Source organism: Tupaia chinensis, unplaced genomic scaffold (genome assembly GCF_000334495.1).
Source record: "Tupaia chinensis unplaced genomic scaffold, TupChi_1.0 Scaffold138235_1, whole genome shotgun sequence".
Lineage (NCBI taxonomy): Eukaryota > Metazoa > Chordata > Mammalia > Scandentia > Tupaiidae > Tupaia > Tupaia belangeri.
The window spans coordinates 2794243-2808978 of record NW_006198133.1 but is presented as its reverse complement, the minus strand read 5'-3'; the positions used below and the strand labels follow the sequence as shown (position 1 = coordinate 2808978).

Genomic DNA, 14736 nt, shown 5'->3' with positions numbered 1-14736 from the left:
AGAGGTATGAGATTTGTGGGACACCAAAATGGTTTATTACCTGTGATTGTTTTTTTAACGTTCGCTTACTTTAATATATACACACATATATATATATATATATGGAATGTAAATTCAGATTAGACAAGAGAATTTCACAAGTGCATTAGAGCATTCTGTAGTATATCAAAATTTGTAGATAATGTCAGACCAACCAGCTTGCTTATAAATCATTAATCACTTTCATTATCGGTGATCTGTTTAGCTTTACAGAGAAAGTAAATGCACTGCACACACTTAAAAAGTGTTCTCCATTTAGCTTTGTGTTAATACTTAAAGTACATATTTCTAGTCCAAGATGACATTTGAAAATTATTCTAATCTAACAGTGGCAAAAATATGATTCTGCAATTACAAAAGAGCTAAACTAGAATCCATAATTAAGTTATTCTCGTGTTTACAAGTGTGATTATGGAATAAATACTACTCTGCAGCCCCACTGCAAGCCTTCTAGGTGTGGTTTAAACACATATACGCATCAGTTAAAGAAGGCTTTACAAATGATAGTCCATGCACTTTTCCAAAACAGTTCTCCAAGAGCCAACCAGCCCTAAGACTTGAAGTTCTCAACCAGTCCACAAGGCACAAAAGAAAAAAAGTTAAATTAACTTGGTTATCCCAGTTAGTAACTGGGATAACACCCAAAGCAAGAGGTATTCTGCAGCAAACTGAGAGTACTTCAAGGTTAGTCTGTCGTCTTCTTTAGAACTGGATTCATCAGAAGGTGGAGATTTTAACACTGCAGAGTACATTTGGGCAACAGGGTTTTTGTTGTGTTAACTTGACTTTACTGAATGACCTAATTAGTGAACTAGTCACTAATCATTTTGGTCACCAGGCAAATCAAGTCTGTGAGATAGGAAGCCAATATTGAAAATACCTTATCTGAACCCATCAAATGAACACATACCTCAGTATGAGATGTCCAGCTAAAGCAAGCACATCCAGCCAGACCAAGACACCGTCTCCTCTTCTAAGGTTTAGGTTTTGCTCAGAATTCCCGATCCATGGAGTAGCCCATACCAAGCGTCATTGCTCTACAACAAAGCCTTGGGCTGTCGTGCACGTGGATCAGGTGAACGGACATTTTAGTATTTCCCAACTCTTCAACGATTGCTGTAAAACCTGCCATTCCAGTGGGAACAAACGGGGCCTCTAGTTTTTCGGATAAGTTTGGATCCCTGATTTCCACCATGAAGAGAGAGAAACATCACTGCTGGTTGACATGATGACTGAGGAATCCTCTAGAAAGTTTCTAGTAGGTTCGGAGCAACAGAACCCCTCACACTCCAATCGGCTTTTTGGCTTATTACCTGTTGAAAACATGTACAGTATTCTCAAATGAACTGGTCTGAGAAGTATTTTGCGTTGGATAAATTCTCTTTATAAGCCAAATGATTATAGCGATTGAATGTTTTAAAAAAATAATAATAATGAAATAAAAAATAGAATGAATATTATACCAAAAACTGATAAGAGCCTGGAGAAGAGGAGGATGAATAAACTGATATATGGGATAAGGTGTGCCCACAATGAGATCTTTCTAAGCAGCAAAAGGAAAAAATTAACAACATGAATGAATTCCAACAACTTTACACGAAAAAAGTCTCATATAGAAAAGCACGTAAAATTCCATTTTTAGGAAGCTATGCACAATTGCTGTGTTGTGGAAAGAGAATATTAGGATAGTGTCTGGCCATGGCTGGAAACAGAGATGACCAAAAGGCCCAAGAGAACGCGGTAGGAAAATTGCGATGTTCTGAATCTCCACTGGGACTTGAGTCTCACAGGGGCAGCCATTCGTTGTATCAGTAAATGCACACTGAGATGCCTGTGCTCCATGGTGTGTAAATTTTACATCACAAGAACAAATTGAACTCAAATTAATGATAAGCTAAGCTACATAGGGACACATATAAGGATGTGTCATTTCTTGAACGTTCTTAAAATTTTTCATAATAGGTAGCATCTGTGCATGCAAGCAAGAGAGAGAAAGAGAGAGCGAGAGAGCGAGAGAGAGAGAGCTAGAGAGCAAGAGAGAGTGAGTGAGAGAGAGTGCGCGCGCGCGCGAGAGAGAGAGCGAGACAGAGAGAGCGAGAGCGAGAGAGAGAGCGAGAACGAGAGCGAGCAAGAGAGAGAGCAAGAGAGAGCGAACGAGAGAGGGAGCGAAAGAGAGTGTGTGCGAGAGAGAGCGAGAGAGCGCGAGAGAAAGAGAGTAAGAGAGCGAGAGAGAGCGAACGAGAGAGGGAGCAAGAGAGAGAGCGAGAGAGCGAGAGTGAGAGCGGGTGAGAGAGAGCGAGAGAGAGAGAAAAGGAGCGAGAGAGAGAGCGAGAGAGATCGAGAGAGAGAGCGAGGGCACCCTCAGCACGGCCCATCACACCAGCTCCCCTCTTCCAGCCCTCCAGCTAGCCCTCAGCTGGGCACACGCACACATGCTCAGTGTGTTTTCAGGGCTGTGGGGATTCAAACCCACAGTTGGTCATGTGTATTTCAGCACTACAGTTTGCTACCAATTTTACCACCAGGTTGGGCTGTGTAATTTATTTTGAAACACATAAAACCAAAAAAAAAAAAAAAAAGATGAACTGATAGAAGAGTAGAGGGATGGAAAAATGAATATGCATGTGATGAAGCAAATGTAGAAAAATGCTCATTGTGAAACAGGTGGTAAGCATATGGCAATCTCTCTCAAAATTTTACAACTTTTCTGTTTGTTTCAAATTTGTTATTATGCGTGTGGGGGGGGTTAAGCAACGTACAGAACTGTGTCTAAAATACACCATGTTTTATTTAAGGAATAGGAAGGACTAGAACATGCATTTACCTGCTTACATTTGTCTAGAGAAACCCTGGAAGCCGGACAGGAGTGGGAAAGAAGGAAACATGTCAGCATACACTTTCGATATTATTTTGCTGTTTGAATCACTCAACAATTTAACCCATCGAAAACGATTAAATGTTTAAAAAGAAGAACTTCTGACCGAGGAAGGAGTAAAGCTAGAGGCTCTCGCTGTCCAGCTCTTCACTCCTGCCTCCATATTTGAAGTCCATTCATCCGCAGATCTTTGGGAGAGAAGACAAAAGACAGATGGCTGAGCTCTTTGGAAGTCTGCCTTGAAACTCTGAAATCTGACAACAAAATTACAAAGCTCCCTCTCCGCCTCTCATCTAATTAGTTCAAGACAGGCTTTCTGTGCGAGCTGTCTCAGCCACTGCCACTCCTCTCCCCTCCCCCCGTGCCACACACTCCCACACCCACCTTCACCCACCTCACTGGTCCACATGGGACTGTGCATGGATGGCAGAGTGACCTGGTGGCCTCTTCTCTTCAGAGCCAGGGTCTTTCAGCTAGGTGTCCAGGATGGCAGCAACAGCGTGCAAACACGTGCGTGTAAATACCCCCAAACCACCTGATCTAGTTTCTCAGGAAAGCATCCTCCCAAGAAGGGAGCTGTGGAACATGCTACCCAGAAATGTGGCTGAGCTGAACCCATAACATCCCACTGGGGTGGGGAGGAGCTGCTCATCACCAGCTTGGACCGGAGCTTTCCTGCAGCATGGCAGCCCAAGAAGCACAGGTGCTGTGCATACCTGCATTGGCAACTCATTTCCACATGCCCTCACAGCCAGCGCCCAGTCCAGGCTGCCCGAATCGGCCAGACAACACCGAACACGGCAGGACTCTGAACCTGAGGGCACCATCATCCAGGCAGGTGGCTCACGCTGATGGCCACTGGTCTACCAGATGTCTGCGGATGGCAGTGACTGAGAAGGTTAGGGAATTTATGAGATAAAGGAATATTTGGAGAGATGAGAAAGGAAGCATCCATCCAGGTAGATGGAATGCTTGTTAAGACTGATTACTCTGGGGAGAGGTTGGGGAAGGGCAAAGATGTCGACCCCACAGCTAAAAACTAGAGCTAGAACAGCAGCCAAGAAAACCCAACTGATTAGGCCGCCTCTAAAGGAGGAACATCAAAGGAGCGATTAAATTAGAGCAGCAAATTTAAAATCATAGATAGGCTGTCTGTCTTTATCAGCTCACATCACTAATGAAATCCATTTCTCTGCGGAAAGCTGCGAGAAAAATACAGAAATAAAAAGGATGTTCGGAGGCTGGGTTTAGAAACGAGTGTCCTGGGAGAGGCGAGATGTTTAAAATTAATCAGTGAGCCCTGGCGGAACTATCCCTGATCTTCCACTATTTCCTAGTGCTGAGCACAGGCTCTGGGAGGCTAGGGCCCATGTAGGGTAGATTTGGGGAAGAGAAATCACTAGAAGGAAGAAAAGGAATTAAAGAATACAAACAAAAATAACGAGGGCAGCTCTGGAGATCATTTTACATACATTATGGGGGTTGCCAAGGTGCTGTGGGACAAAGGAGCTCACTAGGGTACCCAAAGTGCAGGCAGGGGTCTCCCTACACTCCCCCCTGGGCCCCAAGCTTGGGTCCTCTCTGGCGGTTGGCCTGGGAGTTGCAGGCAGAGGGCACACCATCTTATGCCGAGCTTCTCAATTGAAATGCCAAGGCCTTGGCTCTTAAAAGCATAACTATGGAGGTTAAGGTTTTGGATCCCACATGGCTGGTCACGCTGTCTGAGTCCCAGACCCAGAGGCTTGAAAAACATACCAGGCACGTGCATATGCATGCCCGAAATCCGGAGGGACTGCAGTGTGCCATAGAGGGGTGGGGTTGGGAGGGGGGCAGTGATTTCTGACTTTCTCTCCCTCTAGCTCTCTGGCTCTCTGGCTCTCTGTCTCTCTCCAGCAAGGGCATGCACCTGTAGCGAAAACTGAAAAGAAAGCACACCAAGTCTGAGCATGCCCAATGTCAGCACCCCCTTCCCACCTTTTCACTCTCTTTAACTCTTTTCTTGAGCTCTAGAAAACTGACACTGATTCTCTCTCCATCTCGGCATGTATTCTATCAGAGAAGCTTGACTACCATTATCTTCATCTCAGTAAATGAGACTGTGGACAATGGTAAAACACACGTGAGCTTTGATAGCAAGTGGATCTGAGTTTAAATCCTGTCTACACCACACACCATGAAACATTAAACAAGTTACACAGTCCCTCTGAGCCCTGATACTCCATCTGCAGAATTAAAGATGGTCATACCTGCCCTGTCAAGATGCACTTTAGAGGAGTGCGTGCAGAGATGCCCAGAGACGCACCCACGAGTGCTTCATAGAGGCTCCCCTTCCCCTTCCTAGATTTCCCCCAAAGATTTCCACTTCAAAATGCAAACAAACATAATTAACTGGGGTTATCATAGCAGACAAGCTCTCCTCAGCCCTTCAAAACTACTATCACACCACATTAAGGAGGGTGGTCAATCTCAGACTTAGGTTCCATGCGTGGTGACTATCAGGCAAAATCCTACCCATAGTTAAGTAATATTTCAACTAGGTTTCCAAAATGTTTGAATTTGGGGGCAGCAGGTGGCATGGTGATTAAAGCTCTGTACTCTCACATGGCCAAATGCATTTCAAGTTCCGGACCTGGCAGCTTGTGCATGCATGCCCAAAATCCCAGGAGGAGCATGAAGGAAAAGAGATTATAGCATGGCCATCCTTCCTGGGGCATCATTTCTCACTGTCTTTCTCTGTCTTTCTGGAAAATCCCCACACCCTATGGAAAACAAACAAACAAAAAACCCACCACGAGAAAGTTTGAATTTGAATGAGTTTAGGGGAGCTCTGTGTAAGTCTCTAGCACTTATTTTCCCAAGCTCTTTTACCTAACTACAGTTGGCCCTGTGTACCCACGGGTTCCAAATTCACAGATTCGACCAACCTTGGATCAAAAGATATATGGGGTGGGGGGGCATTAAAAAAACACAGCAATAAAAAAGAAGAAACAATACATGGGACCAGCAGTTAGCGTAATGGCTATGTCGCTGGACTTCCATTTGGTCAACTGCAGTTCGAGTCCCGGACCTGGCGGCTTAAACTCAGGCCGGGCGCGTGTGCTTGCGTGCCCAAGATCCCGAGAGGAGAATGGGGGAGAAGGGATTGTGTTGTGGCCATAGTCCCTGGAGGGAGATTTCTCGCTTTCTACCTGTCTCCCTCTGTCTTTTGGCAAACGCACGCACCCTATAACGAAAACTTCTCCAAAAAGAAAAAAAGAAAAGGAAAAATAAAAAGAAAAAAAGAAATAACACAGTATGGCTACTATTTATATAACATTTCCAAAGCATTTGATATTGTAAGTAATCTAGGGATGATTTAGACTCCATGAGAGCGTATGTATAAGTTACAAGAAAATACCGTGTCACTTTATGTAAGGGACTTGAGCATGTGTTGGATTTTGGTAAAGAGGGTCCTGGAACCCATCCCATGGAGACCGAGGAGGGCATCTGACATGTACCTTAGGCCCCTCCCACCCCTCATGTCATCTTGGTTTTGCTGTGACTACCACAGCCTAGCGTCTGTGAGGCCCGGGACCTCGGCCTTCATGGAAGGCTGAGAACTGTCCTTCAAGATCTGCTATGAGCTAATTGAAGTCCTCACTCAAGTCCCTCCGAACGTGGGTGTATTAGAGAGTCTTCAAATGGGCGAGTAAGGCTGAGGCCATCACATTGAGCTGCTATCTATCATAACTAGGGTCCTAAGAAGAGTAAATCTGGATACAGGCACGCACAGGGGAGGCCTCAGAAGACACCACGTAGCCCCTCTCCCATTCACTTGCATGTATGGCATTTTCAATAAAAAGGCACGATGATTCCTAACAGTTGTCACTCCTCAGAGAGCGATCTTAGAGGAGTGTCCGATTGAGGACGTGCATGAAAAGGCACCGAGACCTTAGTCTTCCTTTCCAGCGTCACCTCCGTCAAGTCAACCCACCCCCGCCAAGGCTGGTCCCCAGCAGAGAATGGAGGAGAAAGGATTGTAGCATTGTCATTCCCTTTCGGGGTGACTTCTCACTTTCCCTCTCACTGTCTCTCCCTGTCTCTCTCTGGCAAGCACATATGCCCTATGTCAAAAATATTAACATTTGTTTTAAGTTTATTTATTTAATTTCTTTCATGGGAGGAAGAGAGAGTCGACAGGTCACACTGCGACCCCCTTGCCCCAAGCCCCCTGGTTCACAGGGGTCCTGGGCGAGGGCATTGGCCTGCTCCATCAGGAGACTCGGTGCAGCTTGGCCCTTGCTCAGGGGCAGACCAGGCTGCCGCCCCGGTGTCAGCCAGGGCTGTGGTCAGAGAGGCTCGACACAGCCCCCGGGTTGGCAAATCCAGCTCCTTGTACGGTGGTAGCAAGGTCCCGTTTTCCTGCTGGCTGCCAGACAAGGGCCACTTTAAGCTTTTGTGGGCACCCCCACCCCCCCCAGTGCCAGTCACGTCACTGCCAGTGTGGACGATTCATGTGACTGCACTTGCTTCCCTGAGGCTAGCAGGAGCGCTCCTCTCTCCAGTCCCTGAGGACAGAGTCTCCAAAACGAAGACACAGTCATGGAAGTGGCCTTTCTAGAGAAGGTTATCTAATCTGGGGGCGCTTCCTGTCACATTTGCCACCTTCTGCTGAGCAGAGCAGTGACAGTGCCACCCACACTTCATCAGGAGGGTGACTAGGAAAGGGTGACTCACTGCAGCTCTCTTAGGTTACGTGCCACAGGCTGGAGCAGATCATGCCACTGCATGCAGGCGGAATCTAAAGAGCTGGGTTTCAGAGACGCAGAGAGCAGGGGTGGATTCTAGAGGCTGCTGGGGCAGGTAGGGGGCAAAGAGGTCGGGGAGATGCTGGGCGGAGAACACTGATTTCTAGTTAGCTAGGAGGAATAAGCTCAAGAGCTCTCGCACAGCGTGGTGACCACGGTTAGCACGTTTTTGGAAATGCGAGTGGGGGCTCGCAGGTGGCATAGTGGTTAAAACACTGGACTCCCACACGGCCAGCCACAGTTCCAGGCCCAACCCAGGGGCTTAAAAATCACACTGGGTGTGAGTAGGTGCATGCCCCAAACCCCGAGAGGAGAATGGAGGAGAAGAAATTGCAGCATGGCCACTCCCCTCAAGGGGTGCTTTCTCGCTTTGTCTCTCTCTCACTATTTCTTTCTGGTGTGTACACACACCCTAAAGCAAAAACCTCAAACTAAATAAATAAAAAGAAAGAAGGGGAACACCGAGGGTGAATTCTAAGTGCTTTCACCACAAGCGGTAACTCTGTGAAGTAGTGCATCCATCATTACCTAGATCTCGGCTGTCCCACGTGTGTACGTATTTCAGAACATCATGCCGTACACAATAAATACAGGTCATTTTATGTATCAATGTAATAGTACATAAAAATTTTTTAAAAACTGCCACATCCCCTTCAAGGATCCTTTCTCCCGGGGCCAGATGGGGGTGCGTGGTAAATCAGCACCCTGCAAGGCGCTCTCAGGCGGGAATTTCCTGGTTCAACTCCAGAGGCCTCCTGAGATGCTGGGCTTGCGTGTGTCCATCGCCCGGGGCTGGCTGAGGCCAGGGGAGGATCACAGTGCAGGGACCCTGTTGGGGTGCTCGCTCTCACTTTCTCTCTCTCTCTCCTGGAAGAAAAAGATAAACTTTATTAAGACAACACAAAGAATCCTCTTCTCCAGGCTAACCATGCCCAGGTGTGCCAACTAGGGCCTGTGAAGCAAGGCGACCTCCCAGCGAGCTGGCCTCAGAGACTCTGGGGGAATGCCAACACCAGCCTGTCGTGTGGGGACGTGGGTCCCAGGAGTGGTGCACGACGCATCGAAGGCGCTTCCCACGTCCATTTAGTTACTCGTCCTTCCACCCAAATTCAACAGTTTGTCACTGAACGGCTTCTGTCATCAGATCCTGGTCTGGGCCTGAGTGCACACAGCACGCCCCCACCACACACAATGGTCACAGGCTGGTCACGTAATCTGTTCAAGTAGGACTCTCGACCCATTCCCCAGCACTCTGCGGCCCTCTGGGACAGGGCCTCACTGGCCCTGGGGAAGACCTGTGATCATCCATGTAATGTGGACGTGGCCGAGAGCCGCTGGTTCTGGGGAGAGAGAGGAGGCGTGTGGAGGTGGGAGGACAGGGGACAGAGCCTGCCCATGTGGGTTTTGATCTCTCCCTGTGCGCTCCTGGAGGTCTCTAAGGCTCAGTGTCTTCATTTTACAAAGAAGGGGTGGTGTCAAGCAGTAGATTCTAAACTTACTATCAATGAAAACCTGTTTTAGGGGCCAGTTGATGGCTTGGTGGGCCCACATGGTCAGCTGTGCCGTGTGAGTCCCAGACTCAGCAATTTGAAAAACACACCGGGCATGTGTGTGTGCACCCAAAATCCTGAGAGAGCTTGTGGCATGGCCACTCCCATGGGGATCAGTTTCTCACTCTCTCTTTTCTCTTCTCTCTCTCTCTCTCTCTCTCTCTCTCTCTCTCTCTCTCGTAAGTTCACAAACCCTATAGCAAATTTTTAAAAGAGAAAGATACTGGAGCCAGCAGGTGGCGTGGTGGTTAAGTCACTAGACTTCCCACATGGTGGGTTGCCATTCAAGTCCCAGACCTGGTGGCTTGAAAATTGCACCAGGTGCATGTGTGTGTGCCCAAAGTCCCGAGCAGAGAAGGGAGGACAAGGGATTATGCCATGGCCATCGAGTGATATCTCTCACTCTCTCTCTCTCTCTCTCTCTCTCTCTCTCTCTCTCTCTCTCTTTCATGGAAGAAATAAACTTAAAAAAAAAAGAAAAAGAAAAGAAAAAGATATGTTTCTCTGGACATTTAAAAGTTTTCTTTTATTACCCCCCAACCACATTTTTAAAGAGTGAGACTATCAAAATTAGCTTCATATATTAAAAAATAGTCGATAGGCATTTTCGTGAAATCAGCAGTGTTTCACCTCAGCGGAGACGCTCTGAGCACCCACTCTGAGCACCCAGGGCCTAATGCTGGCAGGCCTGGGCGGCTGCGGTGATCCTAAGAGCAAAACCCGTAGGAGTGTGTGGGCCCACAACACCTGCACACCACTATGGCCTTCCAGGAGGATGTGCCCATAGCACCTGCACACCACTATGGCCTTCCAGGGGATGTGCCCGCAGCACCTGCACACCGCTATGGCCTTCCAGGGGGGATGTGCACACAGCACATGTACACCACTATGGGCTTCCAGGAGGATGTGCCCACAGCACCTGCACACCGCTATGGCCTTCCAGGAGGATGTACCCACAGCACATGTACACTGCTATGGCCTTCCAGGGGGATGTGCCCACAGCACATGTGCACTGCTACAGCCTCCAGGAGGATGTGCCCACAGCACCTGTACACCGCTATGGCCTTCCAGGGGGATGTGCCCACAGCACATGTGCACTGCTACAGCCTCCAGGAGGATGTGCCCACAGCACCTGTACACGGCTACGGCCTTCTGGGAGGATGTGCCCACAGCACCTGTACACCGCTATGGCCTTCCAGGGGGATGTGCTCACAGCACCTGCACACCACTACGGCTTCCAGGGAGATGTGCCTGCTGCACCTGTACACTGCTACAGCCTCCAGGACACCCATTTCCAGAGTGGTGTGTGGTGCGTGAGCCACCAGATAGTCCTGGTAGTGATTTAGGTGCTATGGCATTTTTATATATGCATTTATTTTAGTATGTAGCAATAAAAAAAAATTGCTTCTAGGCCATCACATCGGAGAAATTATTTCCACTTAAAATAGATGAAATGAAATTTTCTTTGGAGTAAGTAAATAACGCCGGTGATAGAGGCTGGGGCACGACCCTCAGGCTGCATGCAAATGGCTGGCATTCGGCAATCCCCTGTCCTGTTACCCTGAAAACTCCTCACCCCACATTCCATGATGCTGTACAACTATGCTTCCCTTGGGAACCAGCCGACACCCACATACCCCAATCCTCTGGTCTCTGCAGTGCACGGGGCCCTTAGCTGGGAGAACAGCGCTCAAACAGCCGAGTGTGTTCGCTGCTGCCTGACCCAGCTCCTGCTGCAGCCCGGCGGCTCCGTGGGAGCCCCAGCCTCATCTTCCTCTTGCTGTTGTGTCACACTGCCAGTTAAAACATGACAACGGTCAGCGATGTTGTGTCTTGAGATTTAGAAAATAACGGTATGGTTCTCATTCATGACCAAACGCGGGGCTGTTTCTCTCAGAACGCGCCCTGTGGCCCCAGCGTGACTCCTGACGCCCTCCTGGGCACGCGTCACAGGCCTGCTTTCAAACCCCTTTTCTCTCTTCTGTTTATTCCCCAGGATTTCTCCTGGCAAGAACCAGACATGGGTAAGTACAAAATAAGCCCAGAGCCCTGACACCGGAGGGTGCGCAGAGACCACCCCGCTCCTGGGTGCTCAGCTCCGAGCAGGAAAGCATGTCCCTGCTCTGATTTATCTGTCTCAGCGTATTCCTCTACCACACATTTTTAAAGGGAGGAAATTGGTATTTTTATATCTCTTATGGGTGGGATACTTTCTCCTATCTATAATAGTTTGGAAATACGTTTTAACAGGTCAGATGATGAAGTGAAAACTAAATCTTCCTTTTGGCCTTGGAGTTCCCAGGAGACTGGGAACGCATGAGGACCTTGTAGCAGGGTCAGGAGAACAGCAGCGGCTGCCACGCAGGAGCGGGCTGCCCCGTTACTGTGGTCGTCTCTGTGCAGCAGCAGGGATGGGGAGTGGGGTGCCCAAGACTGTGCTCCCAGACTTACCCCAGGGCGCAGCTCAAGATGCCTTTGCAAAGGGCAATGCACTGACAATGGCTTGCAGGGCAGCGGCCAGAGCCACCTGCCTTAGTGCAAAGCGAACTGCTCCGAATTTGAGAAAGATAACGTGGGTAGCAGGAAAGCCATCCTCTGGAAGATGGTGAACTTTTACCTCATCTGGGGGGAATGCCATGCTGGAAACTTCTCCTACCATCTTTTCTGCCCTTACCGCGACCCTCTGGGACTTGCTGTCAGCCTCCCCCACTTCCAAGCTCCCACAGCAGCCTTGACTTCTGCTCCTGAGGGGACTCCGTTCTTGAGCTCACCCTCCTTTTTTGCCTGTGGCCTCCACGTCCCTCTGGGTGTCCAGGAGCCCAGGAGAGGAGGAGGGCACCACAGCTCCAGGAGGAATATTCGGTACATCCTGGGAGGTGGAGAACAGAGGAGTTGGAGCAGGAAGTGGCTGGAATGCTTTCTCCTCGGGAGCTTGTCCTATAATGTATGCCACAGTTCAGTTGGTGCTTTCTCCTCGGGAGCTTGTCCTATAATGTTTGCCACAGTTCAGTTGGAATTTGGGGTGATCAAATTTACCTTACAATTACACATTCCGTGTTTTTCTGTCAGCACAATAGCAGCACTCCTTGGGACATTTTACTACGGCACAGCGAGTTAAATTTCACAGACCTATCCCATCTACCGCCTCATCTGTCCAAAGCAATTTAGTCACAGGACATGCTCAAGGTCCTGCCTTGTTTGGAAATCCACAAGGATCACCTAACCTTTATGTCCATAAGTAAAACCGTGCCTGGAGAGCAGTGGTCCACAGATGACGAAGTGGGCTAGGATGACAGGGAGGCCGGCCTGAAAGTTTCTAGGACATTACTGACCATGAAAAGGGGGTGGTTCATAATTCAACTGGGACAACAGGACCGTCTGGGGACACCAAGTCTCAGACACAAGGCCCTCAGCCTAGGGGATTTTGCTTCCTTATCTCATTAGTTTTTTTTTTTTTTTTTTTTTTAAGTTATTTCTTCTGTGAGCTAGAGTCCCAGAGCGAGACACAGAGACAGAGAGATCGGCACCCCCAACGGAGTCTTCACATTGATCTGCTCCCAGCCTCAGCCAGCCCTGGGTCGTGGGCATGCCCAGTGCGTCCAGGGAGACCTCCCAGTGCAAGCCCGGAGCCTCCCTGTGTGGGCCGGCTTGCGGTATTGCCTGATTGCGCAGCCTGTTGGCTCCTCACTCGGAGTCTTTTTTCTGTAACAGATTAATTTCATAACGTTGGACCTGAACAAATTGGGATTTACTTAGGATGCACGCCACACACAGTGGATAAAGAGGGTAGCCTTCCAGAAATCCATCTGAAAAGGCATCCGGGGAGAGGAAATATAGTGTTCGTTGGAACTGAACTATGTGGATGGTATTGGCAATGTAATTCAGAGCCAGAATGTGACACTGCTGAATACAGGGATATGTCACTGCAAACTGCTTCTCTTTCATGGTCCAGTCAGCCCAGGAGCAGCCATCTTAAGCTCCTCTGTCTCATTCTGGATAAGGAAAGGAACAGGCTGCTCATAGGACTCGGAGGAACTTCCTGGGCTGGTAAGGGCTGAAGGTGGGGCGCGAGGCAGAGGAAGCTACGACAGTTAGGAGACTGGCCCAGCACTGGAGAAAGAAGCTCCCCGGTGGTGCTTTGAAAAACATCCAGCACCCCCAAGATGAGTACCTCATCCGTGTGTGTCAAGGGTTAGAGCTGGAGCCTCAGGGGCACCTGGCACAGAATTTCGCATCGGTTCTAGTTTAAACCATGTCTTTGCAAGGTTCAGGCGTGTCTGGGGGTACTTGGAGCACTGTGGGTCTAGTTCAGGTGTGCTCGTTAGATGACTAGGGAGTCATGAGGTGTTATAAGAGGGTGGGGTGAGTCTATCAGTAAAATGGTCCCCAACTAATGCAGCCCACCCTGAGAGGCCGGTTTAGATGCCCCTTCTCTTTTTAAGAATACCACCTGTGGCACTGCGGAAGATGGATCAGAGGGAGAAAGGACCCCAGGAAGAAGACCGGCATGGCCTCCTCCCACCTCCCTGGGCTCTGAATACGGCCCAAATGGAAGACGGGCAGAGAGAAAGACTTCTCCTGATTCAGGCTTTCCTGCTACTCAGGCCTTCGCCGGATTGCGTGAGGCCCCCACACTGGGGGCAGCAGTTTGATTTACTCATCTGTGATTCAGTGCTCTTTTCATTCACCGAAATATCTGGGCACCCTGCGGCCCCTCGAGGTGACACAAAATTAACCATCACACCGCCCAAGTCTGAGGAATTTGATGCAGTGAGGGACAAGGCCGGGCTTCCTAGAAGAGCACTAGAAGCAGAGACCCGCTGTGCCCTAGCGCCCACCTCGCACAGCAGGGAGTGCTGCAGACACAGCTCAAGGCGCACCCAGGGTTCAATACGGAAAAGGCAGGAGACGTGTGGAGGGTGACACAAATGACTCTGGTTTTGAGACTGGAGGGCACGTGGGAGTCACAGAGAGGGAACAGAGCAAAGGAGGAGAGGCTCAGCAGGGAGGTGATGAACCTGGGCTGCATACCCAACGCCTGGGGCACCCACAGCAAGTGATCAGTGGGCAGTCGAGCTCTGAGTCCACGGCGGGTGGGGGGTGGATAGAAATATGGGCTTCCCCTGTTTATTTACTTATTATTTATTCTATTAATTGTTTCTTGCCCCGCGGTGCATGCCTTCACCAAAGAAAGACACGGAGAAAGCAGTCTGTGGGGCACGGTCGCCTGCCACGCTTCTGCTGCGTCTCCCCATCCCGTCGGGACTTGGGGACACACGCTCACATGCCCAGCATAGTTTTCAGGCTGCCAGGCCTGGGATTTTTTTTTTTTCTTTTTTTGGAGAGGTTTCTGCTATAGGGCGCGTGCACTCGCCAGACAGACAGAGAGAGACAGAGAGACAGAAAACAAAGCGAGATATCACCCCCCGGGGGGGATGGACACGCCACAATCCCTTCTCCTCCATTCTCTTCTCGGGATCCTGGG

The 14736-nt window shown here is 49.2% G+C and overlaps 1 pseudogene; it reads right to left on the bottom strand.

Moving 5' to 3' along the window:
- Window positions 1–1012: 1012 nt before the first annotated feature.
- Window positions 1013–1266, bottom strand: LOC102486810 (HIG1 domain family member 1A, mitochondrial pseudogene; annotated as a pseudogene).
- Between the last annotated feature and the right edge of the window lie 13470 nt (window positions 1267–14736).